The sequence below is a fragment of the Vidua macroura genome, chromosome 12 (assembly GCF_024509145.1).
Source record: "Vidua macroura isolate BioBank_ID:100142 chromosome 12, ASM2450914v1, whole genome shotgun sequence".
Taxonomy (NCBI): domain Eukaryota; kingdom Metazoa; phylum Chordata; class Aves; order Passeriformes; family Viduidae; genus Vidua; species Vidua macroura.
The window spans coordinates 10,201,529-10,214,274 of record NC_071582.1 but is presented as its reverse complement, the minus strand read 5'-3'; the positions used below and the strand labels follow the sequence as shown (position 1 = coordinate 10,214,274).

The following is a 12,746-nucleotide window of genomic DNA, read 5'->3' as shown; positions in this document are numbered from 1 at the left end:
CCCAAAGTACAAAAAGCTTTCAGAAAACCAAGGAATGCAAACTCACTCAGACTTCTGACAAAACAGTCAATAAAAACCAAGCTCTTTTACCAAGAAAAGACACGGAAATAAAGGTGTCTCATTCTGTCATATTCCTGAAGGACATGTGTGGGGGCATGGAAAACACACACTGGTTTTGCAGTCCTTAGTCTCTTCTCAGGAGTTCCACTTTTACAAAGACAGTAATGAAAAAATGAGTTTGAAATCATTTCTCCTTAGGAATACTGTTGCTAATTAGCCAGAGTTTCTTTCCCCCATGTCATAAGATATGAAGGCTACTCTTCTGCTTAGCACAACTCGTGTGCCCAGGAATAAGGGATCCGTTGTTACTTTCCTGTCTAAGTACATACACACATACACATTGCATACACTGGCCTGGAGAAGAGAGGGTTTGCTCTGTGTGAGCTGAAAACATTACTGCTGTCCCTTCTGCAGGGACTTTGTCTGCAGCAGCCACAGCCAGCATGACAAACAAAGGGCTCCCTCACTGCCTGCCCCAGTGTCCTCTTGCCAGCGCTCCATCCACGCTCAGGGCCATCTTGTCTGCCCCAGTACATTAATCCATTGTTCTGCTTTAACACACTGCAGTGGCCATCCTCTAGCATATTATTCTTTGTGCTCCTTGGCAGAGAGAAAGGAAAACACAACAAAACGCCCGAGATCCCACTGGAAGGGGAAAGGACAGCGTAGCACAAACCCAAACAGCAGCAGGGGATGAGCTCTTACTGCCACAGCCCCAGGGAAGACTTGGCTTATGGGCATCCTGCCACAGGCAGATATTCACTCCTGCAGGAGGTGCAGTGCTCCTGCCAGGCAGCTGTGCCAGCTCAGCACAAAGCTCTTTAACAACATAAAACTTTAAAGAAAAAAACCCACCACATTTAAAAGGAAAATAACAAGTAAACTAGCATCAAAGCCCCTTGGATGATGTATGAAATGTAGTGAGAATTTTTTTTTTATGATTTGGTATAAGCAGTGGTCTAAAGAATAACCTCTGTTTATGTCAAATGAAATTTTCATATTCAGGCTGTGCTAAAAACAAAACAAAATCTAAAAGATCAAAACAAAGGAAAAAAATTCCCAGAAAACAAAAGTGACACCACTCAAGTTCTTTTTCAGATATATACTACACCTTTAGAGTTATTTTTAGTTAAATCATTAGCCCCTGACCTTTGACCTGACATTTTGAGTACTTAACATGTCACCAATCAGAAAAAGCTATAATTATAACTTTCAGCAATGAAACAAGTAAGTAGGGCAACAGCTTTTTGTGTGACACCTCTTTGCAGCCAGATGCCACATTTTATGCAATATTTCATCTTCCTGCAGTTTTTTCTCTGCATAAAACATGTAAATAGATGATTTTAAAATTAAGATTACTTCTGAATGGAGGGAACATTTTAATTATGCTTTTGCAAACAGAAATGAGGGAAAGCAGCCTAGGAGATGAGAGGTGGAGGAGCCCTCTTTCCCTCAAAGGCAGACAGCAATCAGATCCTAGCACACAGAACTACATCACTGTGATGCAATATTAAGCCAAATTATCTTGAAAAGATAAGACTGAAACAGTTTGACTGGGAGCAATTTACCACTCATGGAAACACCACGTTATGTTCAGGCATCAGTCAGGATCACATTCAGCTTTGGCTGCTTCTGAACAGCAGAAGAATAAAGGAATGACAAAAGCACATTAAAAGTGCTGTTTTAAGATGACAGACCCAGACACTTCACAAGCTGGAATGTGAAATGATAGGCTGAGATTGCTTGCAGCAGCAGAGGATTTTGTTCAGAGCTCTTCTATATAAATTCTCTCAGGCCTATACTTTGGGAATCATGGGAGGGTAACAGCTATTTCTTGGTAAATACAAGAGTGAGGACACACTATGCAACACCTAACTGGCAATTTAAGGCATTCTCTATCACAAAAAATAATGCACAACCATATTTCTGCATAGGCTGGTAACTTTTAAAGACAATTTTACTTTAGCTACAAAATTTTGTTGACGGGCAATACGTTCACGAGGAAATTCAGTGTCAAGAGTGCCAAAATTGAAAAGATGTAGTCTTGCCTAGTTCCTGGAAGCTTGAGATTACAGCCTACATAGCAACAAGGGCTTCTTATGCTTTGAATAAACATTGCAAAATTTAACACTGAATATAGTTTCTGCTCAAAGAGGGTTCAGCATTGAGGAAGACAGAGTGCTGCAAACTGCCTTGAGATACCTTGCATACAGAAAGGGTTTTGCAGATTATGAATGAAATGGTAACGCCCAAGAAACCTGCAAGTGGTTTTAAAAAAATCACCTTGCTCTCAAGAGGTGAAAAAAACCCCTTTGCTGAGGATGTGCATATATCTTAATGAAATGCTTTTAATAGCACCAGCTACTTTCAATTTCCTATTTTATAAAAATGTACAGTAGATACTTTCAGAGGAGCTCAGTGTGGAGGAACTGCTACTCTCATGAGGGCACAGCTGTCAGATATATTGGAGGCAGGAGCAACACTCACTGGGCACCTCCAATTTGTGCAGAGTGCTGCAACAAGTGACCAATCATTGACAGCTGTCATTATCCAGGACAGCTTGTAACAATTTCAGTTGACCAATGGAAAAATTGAGGCAAAAAAAAAAGAAAAACCAATGCAAGAATCGAAACATCAAACTTGCTAATATTTTTCAAACAATTTTCAAATAATTTTCATTCAAAATTACACCCATTTAAGCTGCCTCCCCCAAAAACCAAAACAGCTCACTACATCAAAGTCATCACTTCCACAGCAAACTGCCCAAACAGATCAGGATAATCAAGACATACAGACTGAAAAATCCTTACAGATATCTTTGTTTAACTTCTGTACCAACTGAAAATCTTTCACTGAAGCAGGAAAACTAAAAATTGAAAACCTCTCTATCAATAAGCATTTCAGAGAGGATTAAAGAAGCCCAAAGCTATTCTATTGAATCATCAAAGCACAACACATTTTTGTCCTTGTTTTGGTTCCTATGACTGATGCATCGGATGTATCACTTGATCTTGGCTTTCAGACTCATGACTCCACAGCGAATAATGTTAAATACATGTATATAAGCACATCCCCCACATAAACATCAACTTGGGAAAACAAACAAAAGGAATACAGAAATTATTGACATCAACCTCAATACTCCTCACAATCCATTCATATCCAAGCTACCAGCATCTCTCCCTGGAAAAACTGTATCATTAACAGCTGATTTGAAAAGATTCTGATGTGGACTTTGAAATGCTTGCCTGTGATGAACTACTTCAAAGCTGAATGGTCTCCACATCATAACACAGATGAGATTGGCAGAAAAGATCAGACTGCAATATTCTTAATACATAAAAAAAGCAAGCAAATAGCAGGGCAATTTGATGAGAAGAACATTAGTACTTAGGTTGCCTTTGATCCTAAATCATTTATGTTTGTTAACCTTGAGGACACTGCCAAGGTGCAAGATGTTTTTAAGGAAGCTTCTTGTCAGGGAGGTTTGAAGGCCACCACCTCCAGGTCATCTTCCCTCCTCACTGCCTCAGTGCTAAAAGGTTAATGAATTAAATCTCCTGGGTTTTCTTTTTTTTCTCCCATTTTTTTTTTCTTCCCCTTGTGGAGTTGCTACTGCTTTATTCTTTTCTTTTGGAGTAACAGGTTTAGGTTATGGGTAAGGGCATCAACCACACTCCATATGATAATTTCATTTTTATTTAATTCAAAACAGCACAGACTGTTGCTAAAGACCTGATGCTGTGATCCTCAAAAACTAAAACCCCCTACTGCTTGAATGTAAGTACACAATAAATAGCTTTAATTTAATCTAGCAGTGAGAGTTTGGTCTTCTTTATATCACTACTGCTCTTCTACTGCAGGTCTGTGGTGATAAGATAGACTTGTAAGCCTGAAATTGCTTTACTTTTTCAAAATGAATTTTCAATGATGAAAACACCTGACATAAACTGCCAGGGAAGGAACCTGTGACTCAGGGAACATTTGGGAGAGATCCTGTTTCAGCACACACACACAAGTACCACTAACACCAATGTGCATCATGCCCAGCAAAGACAGAGAAGGAACTTAGTGCTTTGCCATCCTACAGCTGAATTATGGCAGCAGGAAATCCAACCCAAGAAAATAACTTAAAAACTAATGACATTGCTGAAAGGTCAGAGAGGAGTTGTTCTGAAATGCTGGCAGGTTTGAAATCTTGCTGTTCTTTCATCAGCTGCGGCTTCTCTGAGAGACACAGGATTAACTAAGGACCAACAAAAACTAAGTTTAAGCTATGTTTCATGTTTTACACCTTAAAGCATTTCCAAACCTCTCGAGGATACATGTACATATATGCAGCTGACATGATTTAGTGTCTCCAGCAGTACAAACAAAACTCTGACCAAAATAAACATCCTATTTTTGCAATCAATCTCTCAGCATCCCCATTGTATATTCGTGACAGCAGATGACCAAAATAACCTGTAGTATCTACAGTCAGAACATTCACAGATCTTTGACAGCATGACTAAAAAAATCTATTTAATAAGGATCATTTCCCTCACCATGAGGCACTGGTAACAAAGCCAAAATAAATGAAGTTTACCCAATACACTTAAAATAAATCAGTGTGAAAGTGCTAAATATCACTGTAACTTTATATATGTTATTTATTGACGTTCCCAAGTAACTCAGAAGTACTGCTGTTGTAGGAATCACAGAATCAAAGAATAGACAAATACGTCTAATACTCCACATATTGCAAACAGCTCATTCAGTCCTGGAATAATTACACACAGAAAAAAAAAATTAACTCCTTTCTTGTGAAACCCAGCAGATTTCATCAGGTATCAATACACAGCCAAGAGTTCTCTGCAGTATTGAATGTTTTGTGAGTTTCACAGAACGCAGCTTGATCAATGCCTTAAGAAATTTAGGAAGGACCTCCCCAGCCACAGGTGGCAGCCCTGTCTGCAGGGGACTGGCATCTCCCAAGGCAGGAAAGAGGATGCACAGCTGATGAAGGCAGGCAGAAGAATAAAGCACCAGAAAAACAAATCTACGGTTTAAGATGAATAAGGTCTTCTACAACTCATCTGAAGGCTCACTAAACAGGTCTGATTTCAATAAATGCTGAAATAAATAATGTTTCCTAAAATCACCAATGATTGTAAACTTGAAACCAAAACATAGCTGCATTTTTTTCCCAGGACACTCTTCTCTTTTCAGCACACAATGTGGTTTTGGAGTGATAAAAGGATTTAGCTTTTCCTTGCAGGATCACCAGCCTGTGCTCTCCTCAAGAGCTGCCCTTCCCAGTCCTCTGCCACAGTAGGTCCCAGGTTCATTTTTTGGGCAGCTGTGCTCCACTTTTCTGTGATGTTCCCACTGTTACAATTACTCATTTTTCTAGAAGACTAAAATTGCTTCTCCACGTATCTTAAAATAAAAGGCAGCTGTAAAACCCACCAGTGCTGGGAGGTTTAACACGAGTCAATGCAACATATTTAGCTTCACCTTGGCCTAAGGGCAGTGCTGTGTGGCAGCAAACAAGGCTGTGCATGCTCAGCTGCACTCCTTCAGTGCAAAGGCCTTTGAAACTCAGCCCAGGGCATGCAGCATCTGCTAGAAGCCATTATAAACCTGGCAACTCTACAAACCCAGGATTTGCTTTTCAAACAGACATAATTTAACTGTTCAATAAATAAATAAATAAACAAACAAGAATTCATTCAGCAGTTCTCTAATGCTCTTGGACTGATGGAAAGCAGCAGCAGCCACCTTTGGGCTGCCTTCCTGGCACCTCTCACACTGAGGGCAGGAGGCAACATCTTGCCCTTCATCAATCTTCCGAATAAACTATTTTAATCACAAAGTTCTTCACAGCCTTAAATAAATTCTGTTATCCCCTGTTTCTGGATTTGGCTAGTGGCCCCCTCAGAACGGGAAAGTTCTCCTGCTTTGTCCTCTTACTTTCCAACTGCTTCAAGCCTACGTTGCACAAGCACTCCTTGCCATTTTCTCTGCAGCTGCTGAGCTGCTCTCCTTGGGAGGTCACCTTCCCTGCAGGCAGGCAGAGCTGGTAGGTGCTCTGCCCCTACCCTTCACTTCCCAGGTTTCCCTCTTGCAGCGCTGTCTGAACAGCGGGCACAGCCCCTCGCCCTGCGGAGCGTCACCGCGGCGCTCCAGCGCCCACGCCTCCAAATTCACCTGCGCTGGCACATCCCAAAAGGTGCAGCCTGGCACAGATAATTTATTTTTTCCACCCTCCAAGGGCTGGTGTGTGGATTCACAAGGTAACGTCTGTAAAACGTGCAGAATGTGCAAAGTGCAAGGTAAGCACCAAGGATGATTACCAGAGACTGAAGTGCTCTGAACCATTCTGTAGTGACGGGATGGGCAAAGAGCAAAAGAACACAAAAGAAAAAGTGAATTACAAGTGTTTTGCCCCAGAAGCAAGCACAGAACAGCAGCCACATTTCTGTGTCTGTTCCACCTTCACATGCTGTATCCATTGGTTTATTCTGACTACCCAGGTCTAACATGCTCTGGCCTGACACATCCCAGTCTTCACAGATGCCACACATTAACAATTCAGAGAATTCTTCAGCTGCAACCTTGAGTCACAACAATTGCTCCTGACTAAGCAGTTAATTCTTAATTAATTCTTTGTAAAAGCATTCACTTTGAATAAGCATGAAACATCATTCCAATAAACCATGTTCTTTAATCTCATTTCTAGATATATTTCCAGTTTAACTTGGTTTTTTTTAAGCCTAACAGCATTTCTCACTGACATCTTTAGCTGCTGGAGAAAAGAGGATGCTCTGAGCACAGGGCCAGTGACAGGAACCTCAGTGCCTGGGACCAACTCTGGGCTGATCCAGGCCTGGCCACAGCACACCACCTCTGCCTTGTCTTCTACACAAGCAGAAATTCAGACTCCAGTATTAGAGGAGACAGGCTTTGGTAGCACCTATAAAGTGCCTGGAAGACATGAAACCCTCAGTGAAAGCAAATGTTATTAGGAATAGATGTTACCTAGCACAGAGACCCCTTAATGCTGCGGGAAAGGAGGGCATGAAAAATGCAGCTCATTTGCCATTTTTGTACACTGAAAGCATTGAACTAACTCCACTGTCAGTTACATACCCTATTCTCACATAGTTTATTGTCAAGCTGGTGTCACCAAGTCACCAGACACAGGACCAGGATTTCTCATTCAGGGGCTCATCTCCCTGCTTCTGCCACCTTGGTGAACTCTCCAAAGCTGCCCTCCCAGTCCCCATGTCTGCTTCAACTTATAAAATGGAAGTGATGATGCTGATCTCTTCTCTCTCCCAAAGTAAAGAACTCTGGTGGCTACTCATCAAACATGCAAAGCAAAGATGAAATAATATTATTATTATTCACAACCTGAATTCTCATGAGTCTGTTCCAGCTGCAAACTCAACCACTCCAAAACACCCCAAGTTCTTAAGCATCTTTGTTTCCCCTCAACAACAGCCTGGTAAGAGCATTCTGTAACACTCTCACAACCAGATGTACTTTTTTTTTTTTTTTTTAATTAACAAAATGCACCACTTGCCATTATAATTACATCCAGGAAACACAGCTCTTGACTGTAAAAATGTCAAAAGGTGAAAAGATAATGAATTGTCAGTAATATCTCCCAACACACACAAATGAGGAAAACTGAGGCCAGCACATGACAGATTGCACTCCAGAGAAGCAGAGATGAGCCAGCACTCTGCAACTGATGTATCCAGGGATTAGTCAGAGGTCACTCCTGCAACAGTTTAGGAAAGCTCATTGCTTAGCTACCAGCAGGACACCTCATGTGAACTCCAGCTTCAGCTACAACCATGCTTAACCCTTTTGTTGCCTAAAAACAATCACTGCTTGGACAAGTAGCCCCTTATGTTATACCAAGCTGATTCCCCCAGCTGCCATCTTGTACCTGTAGCATCATAAAGTATCAGGCTCCAAGTATGAGAAACTACTCCAAAATCATCTCATCAGAAAGGAAGACTTCCCTCTTTGCATTCTAACAACAGGGGCCCAGAAATACCACCTCTTTTCAAGGCAGGTATTTAACTCAAGAAGTCCTATGTCATGGCCATAAGTGGAGGAAGGCATTGTATGTTTGTCCAGCACCCACCACAGCAGGCTCTCATTCCATAACTGGATGCTGATCTGTGACAGGCTGTTAATCATTCCTGCCATGACTTCTGCCAGGGAAAAATGCAGTATCCATTTATCAGACACTCAGAAGCAAAGCAGCAGCTGATCAAACGTGCATTTTTGTAAGAGGACATCATCTTGGGATGCCTGGGATAGCTGGAGACTGTCAGTAAAGATGCTTTCAAAACACCTACTCAACAGTTCACCAAGCTTCCTTTAGAACAAAAAGTGATAGAAAAATATCTTCCTGTAGGTGAAAGCCATCAGAGACACACAGAAAAGCTGACAAAACAGAGAGGCAGCCTGCTTATTAAAGGTAATTTAATAAGAAAGCTACACAGTACCACAAAATAAATCACTATACTTTGTCCAAATAGAAAAAGCAAAACTTTGGAAATTGATGCTTTAAACACTGTTGTTTTCCATGCTGGCATTCATTAAGGTTTACATGGATCTCATCAGTATGCAATTCTGTTTGCAGAGGTTACTTCCATCTTAAATGATGCTAGACAACTTCACTAATTAATCAGAAGAAAATCTCAAAGTTAATTTATTAAATTGAATTTGCTGTATCTGCCATCAACCACAAGTAGGATGGAACAAATCAGACCAACAAAGTGCTGATAAAAAAAATGCATTATCTTAATTACTGCAATATACCATTACTAGGCAGGGGAAAGAATCCTGTGAAGGAGTGATTTTTCCCTGATAGTGTTAGGAAACTGATAATCATAAGTCTCATACATTAATGCAATTCTTAACAGTTACAAGAGTATAATTATCAACATCTTATTGTAAACCACAGAGTTAAAAATTTATTGAATATTACAAAGAAAATGAGCCACACCTGCTGACACTTATGATTCCTACAGAAGCTGTAATTGAAAATAAAAAATAAAATCTTTAGCAACTGAAGCTTTGCTTCAATTTTCATAGTTACCACAGAGGGGTAACTGAAGACTGAACTTGGGTTTTGTTAACAATTTGGAAACACTGACAATACAAAAGTGGCATGCATTGCATGCAGCTCAAAGGAATCAACGTATGCAAACACCCACATGCTGACATGAGGTTTATATTTCTGGGACAAAAATATATCCTTCAATAATGATTTTCTTCCTTCTGCGTCACTCATCTGCCTTAAACAGTCCCAAACCTGTATAGATTCACTCAAAAGGAGTGAGCTATCCATGGACAGCACACTGCCATGGCTGAGGAGAGCCCTGTGAGTGCAGGTCCCAGATCTCTCCAAAAGCACAGCTTGTTAGAGCTCTACCTACAGAACCAAACCACTCTGCAAAAAGCCACAGGGACACGTCCCCAGCCACATGATCCTGCTCCCTGCCACTGGCACAGTCCTTGGACAGAGCAGGAGATCTGCTCCAAACCCTCACAGCCTGCAGGTTCATGCAGCCCAAACCATTACTGGTAAGGATGAAGCACTCAGAGCCCTAACACACTTTAAGTGCAGCTGTAAAACTAGATCATTGCTTATTTTAGGCACAGCAGAGGAAAGGTGTCTGAAACAAAGCTGTCAGTCTGTGCAGAGGAGCAGCAGGAGATGGAGAGAGAAAAGGAAAAAGGTACAAAGACACAGATGACAAGGGAGGAAGAGAAGGGGAAGGGGCAAAGGAAAGAAATAATAATCCAAAATGAGATTAGTCTTAAGAGCTGTGCATGTTTTCCTGCACCGAAAAAGACAAGAAGCTACCAAGCAGACAGTACCCACTTATTTTACTGATGGCTATGGATAAAGACAAGCCATGCTCCTTCCCACTAACCCTCCAGTGGAAATTGGTGACAGAACTGCTGTAGGAAGAAGAAATAAAGAGGCTCAAAGAGGCCCAGCACTTCCCAGCAGCAGGTACCCCATCATTTGGCTCCCACTAAGCAGGAAATGCCACATGCAAAGGTTTCTTTATGTGCTGCTTTACGCTGCAATTAACCCCAAGCAATTGCTGTGCATCATTTCTGGTGCACAAGCCAGATGTGAGCTCCATCCCTGGCACTCCAGTGGGCAACATTTTTGCACTGTATTTTTTCTGAAAACACAATGCAAATATTTAATCACTGGCTTTCCAGATTTCTGCCATGGGGCTTTTCTTTGGCTGAAGAAGGCTCCAGAGATGATTTAGTTAACCATGCACATGGATGGAGTTTCTCAGCTGCAGCAGATGAAGCAATGAAGCTGGAAAGAACAAACTCTAAATCTCTAAATTATAAATTAACAAGAAGACCTAAGGAATAAATATTTAGAAGAGTTCACTGAAGCCTTAAGGATAGGGGCATCATGACTAATTATTCCAGTGACCATTTAAACACAGAGTTAGGAAAGATCAGAAACAAGAGAAAAATAAATCTCGCCCATTACACACATAAATGCAGATTAATGTCATTTGAGTAGCTACCACATGAATATGCAATGCACTTATTAAAATGTTAATACAGCAGTCACAGACAATCTGATTTTCATTTTTAATTAGTCAGCTGCAGAAATATAAAACTGGAGTTCTTTTTCTCTAAATTCATAATTCAGAAGTAAAAGGTGATTTGATCAGAGTATAAAAAATATCAGTGAAGTTAAAGGGTGGGATTTAATAATGGTAAGCAGCAATAGAAAACTAAATTCAATGACCAAAACCGGTATGTTGTAATGACAGAAAAAGTTCTTAAAAACAAGGCAAAAAAATCCCCAAACAAATAGAAAAGGAAATAAACATTGAAAAGCTAAAACAATTAAATTGCTACTTCAGTGTGGAAGATTTTTTTCAGTTCCATTGTGTGCCCAGATTTCATTTTGCAACTATGAAAGTACTGTCAGTCATAAAGAATAACAAATTGTTTATAACAGAGACACAAAGTAATTAATTAAATAATTCAGAAGGTTTATTTAAGCTAATCTCCATAGTCATACAATTTCTCATCATTTGTTCCAAAAAGGAACTCCTACCACATCTTGTTTGTTGTTATTCAGGACAGCAGAACTGCCGGAGGCTGCAGCGAGAGTTGAAGAGCAGGTAATTAACGCAAGAAGGAAAAGGCACAGAGGAAACTTGAGCCAAAATCTCAGCCCCCTGAGTCTGCCCAAAAGCAGAGAACGCCAGTGGTGGCAGACAGATATCTCCACTGCACAGGCACACAGAACACAGGTGATCCAACACTTTTTGATATTTCAGCACCAGTAGGAGGTTAGCCCACTTCAGTCAGGGATTAGAGTCAGCCAGTGGAGACAGATCCCTCTCCCACCTCTTACTTCCCCTGGTTACTATTAAGAACAAAAATTCTGTGAATTTGGATGACAGCTATCACTGACTATAATTTTAGACCACTGTACCAAGCCTCAGATTTAAAATAAGGTTAATAAAGTTTTATTTTGTACAGCTTTTAGAGGGACTTGAGAACCAAGTTTGTTTAAAACCGCAGTGATGAAAGAGGCATGAAGAAGATGTGACAATCGTAACACACTTTGTATTTCCACACCAGATTATGTATCTATTTTCTGAGCAGAAAGGAAGTAAGGCAAATATCTCTGCCATTCAACAGTGTGGGTGTAGAGCTGTCCTGGTTTCAGTTGGAATAGAGGCAATTTTCTTCCTAGCAGCTGGTGCAGTGCTGCATTTTGGAGTCCTGGGAATAATGGTGACACCACAGTGACACCTTGGCTGGTGCTGAGCAGTGCTCACCTGCAGTCAGGGACTTGTCAGAGCCTCACACTCTGGCAGAGAGCAGGTGCACAAGGAGCTGAGAGGGAGCACAGCCAGGAGAGCTGACCCCAGCTGCCAGGGGATTTTCCACACCCAGGAACATCATGCCCAGGATATAAACTGGGGGAGTTGGCTGTGAGCAGCTGATGGCTGCTTGGGGAATGGCTGAGCATTGGTCAGCAGCTGGTGAGCAATTTTACTGTGCATCACTTCTTTTTCTTGGGTTTTACTCCTCTTTCTCTCTTTCCTTTTCATTGCTAGCACTGTTGTTGTTATTATTTTACTTTATTTCAATTATTAACCTGTTCTTATCTCAACCCATGAGTTTCTCTTCCCCATCCCAGCGAGGAAGGGAGGGAGTAAGCAAGTGGCTCCGTGGTACTGACTTGCTGTCTGGAGTTAAACCAAGACAAGGGTATTTTTGAAACACTGGCTCTTTTGCAATTACCCTAAGTCATTAAATTTTGCACTGAATTGTTTTATTTTGAAATTATCTATTTCCTGGGTATTGCAGATCACTGTATTCAGATGTGCATGTGACAAACATTTTATCCATTCCATTCATTTTATCCATTCTATTCATCCACTAGTCTAGTTCTTAAGGCTCTTAAATGAACAGATAGCTGATTTCAAACATGAAGATTTTATAATTCCCAACCCATTCTCCCCTTGCCTCCATCACTTGCAGTATAGCTTAAGGGCCATCACAAATAATCCAGAGATCTTTCAGTGTTTTACTTGATTCATTTGATCGTGAGCTGTATTGCCAACAAGGAAAACGACACCAACAGCTTGAAGCTAAACAGTGAGGATACC

The 12,746-nt window shown here is 40.9% G+C and overlaps 1 protein-coding gene across 1 annotated transcript in view; it reads right to left on the bottom strand.

The window, feature by feature from the left end:
* MYO5A (myosin VA) overlaps nucleotides 1-12,746 on the bottom strand; it is a 98,767-nt gene that overhangs the window by 58,381 nt on the left and 27,640 nt on the right. The gene's annotated exons all lie outside the window — the stretch shown is intronic.